Source organism: Silene latifolia, chromosome 6, assembly GCF_048544455.1.
Source record: "Silene latifolia isolate original U9 population chromosome 6, ASM4854445v1, whole genome shotgun sequence".
Taxonomy (NCBI): domain Eukaryota; kingdom Viridiplantae; phylum Streptophyta; class Magnoliopsida; order Caryophyllales; family Caryophyllaceae; genus Silene; species Silene latifolia.
The window spans coordinates 5,995,910-6,006,436 of record NC_133531.1 but is presented as its reverse complement, the minus strand read 5'-3'; the positions used below and the strand labels follow the sequence as shown (position 1 = coordinate 6,006,436).

Below are 10,527 nucleotides of genomic sequence, written 5' to 3'. Positions count from 1 at the left end.
TGTGGCGATGCCTACAGTGTAGTAATTAGTCATTTTACAAATTACAATTCATGTTTTTTGATATTTGTATACTTTAGGTGATCCTCATAACAAAATCCGATCTCCATGATGATGAGATGGACTCGAGGCTGTTGGGTACAAAAACCTGTGATTAACTGTAGGGTTGTTAATGAGACGAGACAGCTCGCGAGTAACTCGAGTTCGGTTCGGTCAAAACTCGGCTAGGGCTCGGCTCGAGAGTTTAACGAGTCAAGCCGAGCAAACGTTGGCTCGGTTCGAAAAGCTCGTGAGCGGCTTGAACTTGTGTAATTATATGAGATATTACTCATACTTTATAAAAATATTTTGTCATGATTATACATTTGTATCACACATAAAAAAAATGTCTAATTGATTTTTCAATATTTGTATATAAAACATTCATTTTTCAATGTCTAATTTAAAGAAATTAATTTATTTATTTTTCTCTCCTTTATTACACACTTTTTCAACAACTACTTTCTTATAGATTTTACCTGGTTCATTCCGGATCCTTAACTCTATTTCGGTTTTTAAAAAAATCGTTTTAATCTTCTCTCGATTTAAATTTTAAGTTTTTATAAAAGAAAGACGGAATTTGATTTTAAAACCCCTAAGTTTACCTTGACTTTCCATTACATTTTCGTTCCCCCTTTTTGTTTTTCATCTTCCCTTTTTTATTCGCATTTTGAGGCGTACGTTCACCCATGGACGGTTCGAAAGGATGATTCATGTCAGCCGACCCCAAATCATTTTGGGATTAAGGCTCTGATGTTGTTGTTGTTGTTGTTGTATATAAAACATTCGAGCCTTGTTATTGAACATATCGAGAGAGAAAAAACGACAATTCAAAAATTATATAAGGTTCGAGTTGAGCTCGAGTTTGGCTCGAGCTCGCATTAAAACTCGCAAGCTTGATAACGAGCACAATTTTTTCAAGCTCGGGTAAGCTCGAGATCGGCTCGAACTCGAGTTTTACTTTATGAGCACAAGCCGAGTAAGGCCAAGCTCGGACTCGGCTCGGCTCGTTAACACCCCTACTTAACTGGTTATGTGAAGCACAAATTTTCATTATAGACGGGAGATACCCATCTATAGTTATAGACGGGTCAAATATCCACCCACTTTAAGCATAAGACAAGCAACAAGTTGCATGGTGGGGTCCAAAAATATCACCACTTTAAGCATATTTGACCCGTATAATGACACTAATTGTATGTTGAGATTATTAATCGCGAGTACAGCAATGACTTGTTCCATACCCAAACGTCCTCATATATCTCAAGTTTCGCCTGGTTGGAGTATTCTAATACGGAGTAGTTTGTTATATGGTACTAGGGATGTTGTCAATATCGGCTATAATCAATCACGTATTCACGTTAGATAAAACTGATCCTCTTTAAAGCCTTGCAAGATCCAAATGCCCCCTTATGATATCAATTACAATCTATTAGGTCGGATAAAATTGATTTTGTTAATTGATTGGAGGCTCAGGAAAGAAACTACCCGTAGAGAGAGAAAGTTAATTTCCCCCAAATCAAAAACCCCCAAATTATAACCTAACCTGATCCACCGCGTACGGCCACCAACCCACACTCTCGCTCCTCTGCCGACCGGCCATCCGCCGGAGATGGGGCGGTGTCTTTGCTCATCTCCGGCGGAATGATTCCCCCACAATCGTTTTTCTCTACCCCGACTGCGGTTCACCTTGGTGTGCGATGTGCGGTCCATCCTTGTCTCAACTCGTCTGTCGTTATTGTGGCTTTAGCGCAATCTTTTCTTGCATCACGAACTCCAGCATTCAAGGCGTATCCCTCAGTTATTCTTCTACAGTCACCCGTCGGTCTGAACTTTCAATTTATTGAAACGGATTTCGCACCTGTTTCTTCGGGCTTGTTGTTGTCAAGCTTGAAGTGGTGGAGCTTGTTGTTGTTGCTTTTCGCCAGTTCCGCTGTTACGACCTTCCTTCTTCATCAATAATGTTTTTCGTTCTCTGTGTATGTGTTTGGTACGAGTGGTCATGGGAAGGTTTGGTGTGCGTGACTGGTGTGTGTTGCGTTATGATCGTCCGATGGGTTTTCGGACTTCCATGGCTTGGGTGTTCATGGATGGCGTGTGACGTAATTTTGGTTGTTTTCTTTTTAGTAAAATGTGATGGTTTTGACCGTCTGTTGGGTCTGCCTCTTATGCCCCATCTGTGTCGGACTTCCGTCCCTTCGTACCCTTGTCCTGTCACCGTAAACCGTATGTGCAACCTAGGGGTGATCCCCCCATTCCCCCCACCCCTGGTATGGCCTGTCTTTTCTTGTTTTCTTGAGTCTCTAGAGTTTTGTCTTTATCAGCCCTTTGTTCGGCCTTGTTGCTTATATGGCGGTGGTCCTGGGAGGTGTCGTTAGGTGAAATTGGGTGTCTTTTGCGGGGTTCTTGTGTGATGGTTTTGACCGTCTGTTGGGTCTGCCTCTTTTGCCCCATCTGTGTCGGACTTCCGTCCCTTCGTACCCTTGTCCTGTCACCGTAAACCGTATGTGCAACCTAGGGGTGATCCCCCCATTCCCCCCACCCCTGGTATGGTCTGTCTTTTCTTGTGTCTCTAGAGTTTTGTCTTTATCAGCCCTTTGTTCGGCCTTGTTGCTTATATGGCGGTGGTCCTGGGAGGCGTCGTTAGGTGAAATTGGGTGTCTTTTGCGGGGTTCTTGACCAATTCTCTACGCCTTGTTTGTTGCCTTTATTTGGTAAGGGTGTGTGTTGGCCCTTGTATTAGGGGTTTCTTCTCTTTGGTGTTCTTCCGACATCTGGGTGGTGGATGTAGTCTAGAGGTTTACGAGCTCTAACCCCACTGTTAGTTGCGGGTTTTAATTGGTTTTCTCTAATGATTGCTGGATGTGTTGTGCATTTCTGGGACTGATTTGGTAAGGGTCTGTGGTGGCCCTTTTCGTTCCTTTTTCAATCGGTCTAGTGTGAGACTCCTGGATGGCTTTTGTGTTCTTTCGACCTCGTCGGGTGAGCCTTTACGGGCTGGTTTAGTGTTGGGGTGAATCATTGGATTGTGTCGATATGAGTTTGGTGTGGTGTTGGTTGGTCTTGTGGTGGTTTTCCTCTTCATGAAAGGACTTTGTTGGAATGTCAGGGGATTTAATAATCCCCTTGCCCCTACAATCACAAAGACTAGGGCGCTCCTTTCGAGTACTTACTTTGATTTTATTTTCTTAACTGAAACTAAATGTAAAGTAGCTTTGGTTGATCCTATGTTTCGTTCTTTTGGGTTTTCTCGGAGTTTTGGTGTTGATGCTCATGAAACCAAAGGAGGCCTCTGGTTTGGCTTTAGACCCGATGCCAATTTCGATTGTATTCTCGCATGTCAAAACTTCATTATTATCAAAGTCATGCAATGCAATGGTAGTTTTTGGTACTTATGTCTTATCTATGGCGAACCGGTCACTCATAAACGTGAAGCTGTTTGGAATGATCTTAGTCAATATATTCGCTCTTTTGATAACCCATTCCTTCTTATAGGGGACTTTAACCAAGTTGACTATCAAGAAGATAAATGGGGGGGTAGTAAAGGTCGGATCCCGGGAGCTGCTTTTTTTAATAAATGGAAGGCTGAGCATTTTCTAATGGATATTCCGTTTAAGGGGCCAAGGTTTACTTGGTGTAACAAGAGGGAAGATCATAGTGTAGTGTTGGAACGACTTGATAAGGGTTATGGCTCATGGGATTGGAATGATATTTTTCCGAATTCTGGTATTACTCATCTTCCTATTCAAGTTTCAGATCATGCGCCTATTATCTTTGAAACAGAGTTAATCACTTGTAATGGTAGAAGACCTTATCGTATGGAGGCTTGGAACCTGGATTATGAGGAATGTATTCGCTTGGTTCTCAATGAATGGCCCGAACCTGTCTCAGGTTCTGTTACCGTCAGAATGATACGTAAGTTATCAAGAGCTAGAAATTGTATGCGTTTGTGGTCTATTTCCAAGAGGAAAGAATGGAATAAGAAATGGAGTGATTTTGATGACACTTTGGTAAAAGGGCTCCATGAAATTGAGACGAAGGGAGTGACTCGAACTTTCACTACTGCATATGCTAGTCAAGTGGAGTATGCCAAAGTCTCAGCTAAATATTGGAAACAGAGGGCCAAATTGAAATGGAATGCAGAGGGAGATACATGCTCTAAGTTCTTCTTTAATTGGGTTAAGGGAAGGGCAAGCAGGAACTACATTGCTGGGATTAAAATGGAAAATGGGGAGTGGAATTTTAACAGTGAGGATATTAAGGGATTATTTGTCCAATTTTACTCTAGGCTTTTTAAGGAAGGAGAGAATCAGATCACTTTTGATGAGTATCGCCCTACCGTGAAAAATCTGTTCAGTATTAATAAAGGGTTCCTTTCTCCTGATGACAGAGATGCACTTAGCATTCGTTTTACTCCTAAAGAGGTTCGTTCGGCCGTGTTTCAACTTGGTCCGTTAAAATCTCCGGGACCTGATGGTATTCCTGCTATTTTCTTCCACAAGTGTTGGCATTTTATTAAGCATGATGTTGTTGGGACTGTCTTGGCTATCCTCAATGGTAATAGTTCACCTGAATTCCTGAATAAGACTTTCTTAGTTCTTATCCCGAAATCTAATGCCCCTGAAACGGTTGATAACTTCCGACCGATCAGTTTATGCAATGTTATAATGAAAGTCATTACTAGATGTATCACTAACCGTTTGAAAAAGTTCATGGGAAAACTAGTGGGTGACTTTCAAAATGCATTTGTTCCTGGGAGGAATATTGGTGATAATATTTTAATTACAAATGAAATATTACAAAAAATTTCTTCATCTAGAGATGGTAGGATGGGTAGGATGGCCTTCAAAGCTGACATGAGCAAAGCTTATGATCGGTTGGACTGGAACTTTATCAGGGGTACGTTGCACTTGATGGGATTCCCTCCTAACTTCATTCAGCTGATTATGAAGTGTATCACGACCGTATCTTATGAAATACTGGTAAATGGAGTTCCTTCAAGACGTATCTACCCGAGTTGCGGCCTTCGTCAGGGTGATCCTCTTTCCCCTTACATATTTGTTCTGTGTACGGAAGTTCTCTCTTTAAACATTCTACGTATGGAGAAGGAGGGACTTATACAAGGAATAAAGGTCAGCAGAAACAGTATCCCTATCTCCCATATGCTCTTTGCGGATGATTCTATGTTTTTTATTGAAGGTAGTTCTAAGAGTTGCGAAAGCCTGGACAAAGTTATTAAGGACTATTGTCATGCCTCCGGCCAGGTTATTAATGATAATAAGTCCTCTATGACGATAAGTTCGTCCTCTAGTCTATCCTTTGCTCGAAAATGTTTGAGAACCTTCAACATACCGTGTGGCACTAACTTGGGTTCTTACTTGGGTATTCCTACAGACGTGGGACTCTCAGGTGGGAATAAAAGTAAAAGGGAAATTTTTGAGTTTATCATAGATAAGGTTAGGAAGCGATTATCTTCATGGAATTGCATTCTTTTATCGCCGGCGGGCAGATTGGCGTTGATTTCTTCTGTCTTGTCCTCCCTCTCTGTTTACTTTCTATCGGTATTTAAAATACCGGTAAGTGTGACAAAAAGATTGGATGCTATTTTGTCACATTTTTGGTGGGCGGGTCATAAGAAATCTCCTTCTATTAGCTGGTGTAGCAGGCTATTCCTAAGCCAACCCAAAGGAAATGGTGGTCTGGGTATTAGACGTATGAAGGAGTTCAATCAAGCACTCCTAGCAAAGATTGGTTGGAGGATGCTCACTCACCCAGATTCTATTCTCAGTAAGTCTATTGGTGCTAAATATGGCTTAAAGTGGCGTGATGGTGATTTGCTTTTTAATGATGGAAAAAGTAATTCTTCGTGGGGATGGAAAGGTATTGCTTGGGGCCTTCAACTCATCAAACCTCTTTTAGCGTGGAACATCACTCCATCTTCTGATATTGGTGTATGGAATACTAAATGGGTTCATGGCACCGTGCCGAAACCACGATGTATAGAGCTTCTAATGGATTCACCCAACTTGTCTAATTTGAGAATCAAAGATCTTATTTGTAACAGTAACAGTTGGGACCATAGACTCGTGTCTATGTCTTTTGATGAATCATCCGTGAATGACATTCTTGCTATTCCGATTCCATTCTCTGAAGGCAGAGACAACTTCTATTGGTCGGCTTCGTCATCCGGGAATTACTCAGTTAAGATTGGCTATCACATTGCTCTTCAAAATTCTTGGAACACTTCAGCTTCCCCGAAGGACCGTTCAAGAGTTCCTGCTGCGTATATGGGTGTTTTTCAGAAAATCCTATGGAACCTTCCAGGGCCGAAAAGCTGGATCATTATCATGTGGAAACTTCTCACAGAATCGTTGCCCACTGGGGAAGGCTTTTTAAGGAGAGGCTTTGATGGTCCTTTTACTTGCGTGCTTTGTGATTCACAAGAAACGGAATCACCTGACCACCTGTTCCGGGATTGTTCCTTTGCTAATAGAGTTTGGGCTGGAAGTCTACTGGGGATAAGGGCACAATCAGGTGGTAATTTGAGTCTCCGGTCTTGGGTTTGCAATTGGCTCTCTGTCCTCTTTAAGGCTGATAATAAGCATGAGGCTTGCCTCTCCTTTTTGTGTACCTTTTGGACTATTTGGGTGGTAAGGTGCAGAAAGATTTTTGATAATATCGAGTGCTCCCCTATTGGTGCTATCTTATTATATCAAGACTCCCTTAACTTAGCTTTTTCTGTTGATGATGGGAAATCGGGGTCCATTGTTTCCCAAATATCTATAGAGGAAGACTTGTCTAAACTTAGGAATGGAGTATCATTTCCTTTGATTCAGAGTTATGTGAGCTGCTCTCGGTCTCATATTTATGTGGATGCGGCGTGGTCTAAGGAGCTTGCTGCTGGATTTGGTGGATGCATCATTCTTGACTCTAATGTTGTGTCTGAATTCTGTATCAAAGGAAGGGCTGAGAATGCTGAACAAGCGGAAGCTTTGGCAATCAGGGAAGCCTTAAAGTGGGCACTCTCGCGCAACATCCTTCATATTAACATTTTTTCTGATTGTCTACAGGTTCTTGCTCAAGTCCTCCGGTTCTCTCAACTCAAACATTGGACTAGGAATACTATTGACGATATAATAGATCTAGCGGCAAACTTTCATTGCATTTCTTTTGCTTATGTTCCTAGAATTTGTAATAAAGCCGCTCATAGGATAGCTAAGCGTGCTATTAAAATGTAGATCTCGTTATCCCGATTGTCAAAAAAAAAAAAAAAAAAAAAAAAAAAAAAATTGATTTTGTTCAAAAATTGCGAGATCCAAATATGCCCTCGTAAATATTAATAGAGGATTTGTGCACAAGCGGAACAAATAAAGTTTACGAGGGGAAAATTTATTTTATTTGTTTGTATCTTACTAAATTTGACAAAGATGTAAGACTTTTTATGAATGAAAAAAATTATTTACTAAAAAAAAAAGTTTTCACCTGGTCTAATTTCATTGCTACATACTCGGTTTGCAGATTATCACGTAATATCCGATGGTTTACCCAGAGCGCACTGAAGGCAGCGACTGCGGTTCCCTCGTAATAAAAAAAAATTCCATAATTGTTACATATTCGCGTAATAATAAAATTTCATGAACCTGTTATAATTGGAATATCTCGAAATAATTAAATTCTACGGAAAATGCACGCGGCGCCCTTGAACTTTGATGTTTTGCCCGAAATATCCAATTTTTTTATCCGGAAAACTTTGAGAGGCTATAACTCGTGTTTACGAGCTCAGAAAGTGACGATTTTTTTTTCAAATTGATTATCTTTTCGAGAACTACGACTTGAAAAAAAAAATTGTCGCGTTTGGAATTCGTGACAAAGAGAGATGGTCACTCAAGGTTTGTTCGGTAAATAAAACTTTGACGTACAAAAACTCCTAGCTACGGGATCCAAATACGACAATTTTTTTTTTCAAATCGTAGTTCTCGGAAAGATAATCGATTTGAAAAAAAAAATTATCACTTTCTGAACTCGTAGACACGGGTTATAGCCTCTTTATGTTTTCCGGAACAAAAAATTGGATATTTCGGACAAAAATCGAAAGTTCAAGGGTACCGCGTGCATTTTCCCTAAATTCTATGAACCTAGCTAGTTAAATTTCACATTTATTTTTAGCGTTTATGAAGTTCCACTTGATCTTATTCGTGGTCCTACAAATACCGAAATAATAATGGCTCCGTTTTAAATATCCTTGGACAAAGCCGTATTTGTTGGTTTTCAATAACGCTTGTACACTACTTATTCATTAATTGCCTTAAAGTACCAACAAATCAGAGTGGCGCAGCGGAAGCGTGGTGGGCCCATAACCCACAGGTCCCAGGATCGAAACCTGGCTCTGATATATGAGAATGCTTCCCGCCCTTTTTTTCTTCCTTCATTTTTTTTTACCTTGTTTTGTTGATATTAAATATATTTATTACTGCATACGTATAGTTATATAAATATGAAAAACCTTAAAAGTATATCTTACCTGGTAATTATATACATCAACTTCAAGCTTTTGAAATATAATAGTTACTCATGTTTTTTTTACTGTTGTGACTTTCAATTAAAGTCTTGTGAATCGCAAATAATCTAACCAAATATCGTTATTGTGCCTTTGGTGGGTTGTAAAGTCTATTATGAAAGCATATAGATTTTCAATAACATTTTCGCAGAATCGTCTTAAGCAAAAATTTCTAAATATCAAATATTGATGGGGTTTTTGATGGTTTGAAACAAACACCGATATAATAAAATACCATGCCCAAAAAAAAGACTTGTAAGCTCAACAACGCACTTTTAAGATAAGATTTCTAGATGACATATTGACATATTTACTTAAACGACAAACAAAGACATCCAAATCCTTGAAAACTTGTACCAACATTTCTAGAAACGACATACGATTACAATCTTAGCTTTATGCATGCATTTGCATTAAATTTCTTTGTGTAATAGTACGGAATTAGTCGTGGTTTTCATTTGTTACGGCCTTACGGGTATATTTGTTGTAAACTTGTGACGAGTCAAATACTAATCATGTGGTAGATAAGACAAAAGTAGATTACCTATGAAATAATTCGGTTTGTTTTATCTACCCACATGGATATGACTTACCCGTCACAAGCTTATAATGGATATTACTGTCACAAGGGAGACTTACTCTTTTGTTTTATATATGTTCCTTAGTGATGTTAAATTACGAAACTAATAAGGGTTTATTAGAGAATTCTAACATTATATAATTGTGTATCTTTTTACATTTTGTCATCAAAATTAAAAATGTTTTTGCATTAAATTTTTTTCATTCAATCGAACTCAGAATCGTACAAACTGATTAAAAGTGGCTAATTGAAATGAACCCGATCGAAATCGAACTTCATAATCGAATCGAATGATCCGTTTGCCAAGTCTAGTTAATACTTACTCCCTCCAATCCTCTATTTTCTTCTTCTTTACTATGGGCACAAGAATTAAGAAATAGGGTATTACTAGTATTGGTGCCCGGCTTCGCTCGGGCTACCTCTACTTACCATTAATTTTTTTTTTTCAATAAATAAAATTACTTAAAGTTGCATAACACATAAATTTATCATTAATATATTTTTCTATGACATATCCTAAAATTACGATGAAATAAATTTTGAGACAAATTCACTACTCCCCGCTATTAATATTTTACTCTTATTAATGAAACAATAGTAATAACATTTCACTACTTGCCCGTAATCATTATTACTTTAACTACTCCCGCCGTAATTATTGTTATTGTCACTACTGCCGCATTAATATTGATAATTTCACAACTTACCCGTAATCATTGTTACTTTCACTACTCCCGCCGTAATTATTGTTACTGTCACTACTGCCGCATTAATATTGATAATTAATATCATAAGTGTGCATGTTTATATTAATTAGTTATCTTATTTTAAGAAAATTGACCATCTTCTAATCTTCTATAAATATTTAGGAAAATTACCAAGAATCTTCTTTTTTTAGTCTCCTTGAAATTGACTATTTTAATTAACTATTTTATTTTAAGGAAATTGACAATCTTAATTAATTATTTTATTTTAAGGAAATTGACCATGTTTTAGTCTCTTACAAATGTTTAGGAAAATTACCAAGCTTCTATATAATTTAATTTTAACCCAAACTATATAATATTTGCATGTAGATCCCTTAATCGGGTCCATCACTGATAACTATGTTATCACCCTACATTTTTGGCCTTAAACCCTTCACTTTGTCTTCATTTTGTTACATTCTTTAGCTAATTTAGCCTAGTCCATAGTCGATTTTGCACTTATTCATTTTGTATATGGCCTTGCGTAATTATAATATTATTTCACATTTTTTTAGGAGAACGTGAGAGGTGATATAGGGACGGGACCTTTTTGCAAGGAGCGAAGCGGAAATCGAGAACCGTCTTGAGATTTTCCCAACTTCCATGGG

The 10,527-nt window shown here is 38.6% G+C and overlaps 1 non-coding gene across 1 annotated transcript; it reads left to right on the top strand.

Moving 5' to 3' along the window:
- Positions 1-8,356: 8,356 nt before the first annotated feature.
- TRNAM-CAU (transfer RNA methionine (anticodon CAU)) lies at positions 8,357-8,428 on the top strand. The gene has a single exon. It is a non-coding gene; the product is annotated as a tRNA-Met (tRNA).
- The last annotated feature ends 2,099 nt before the right edge of the window (positions 8,429-10,527 follow it).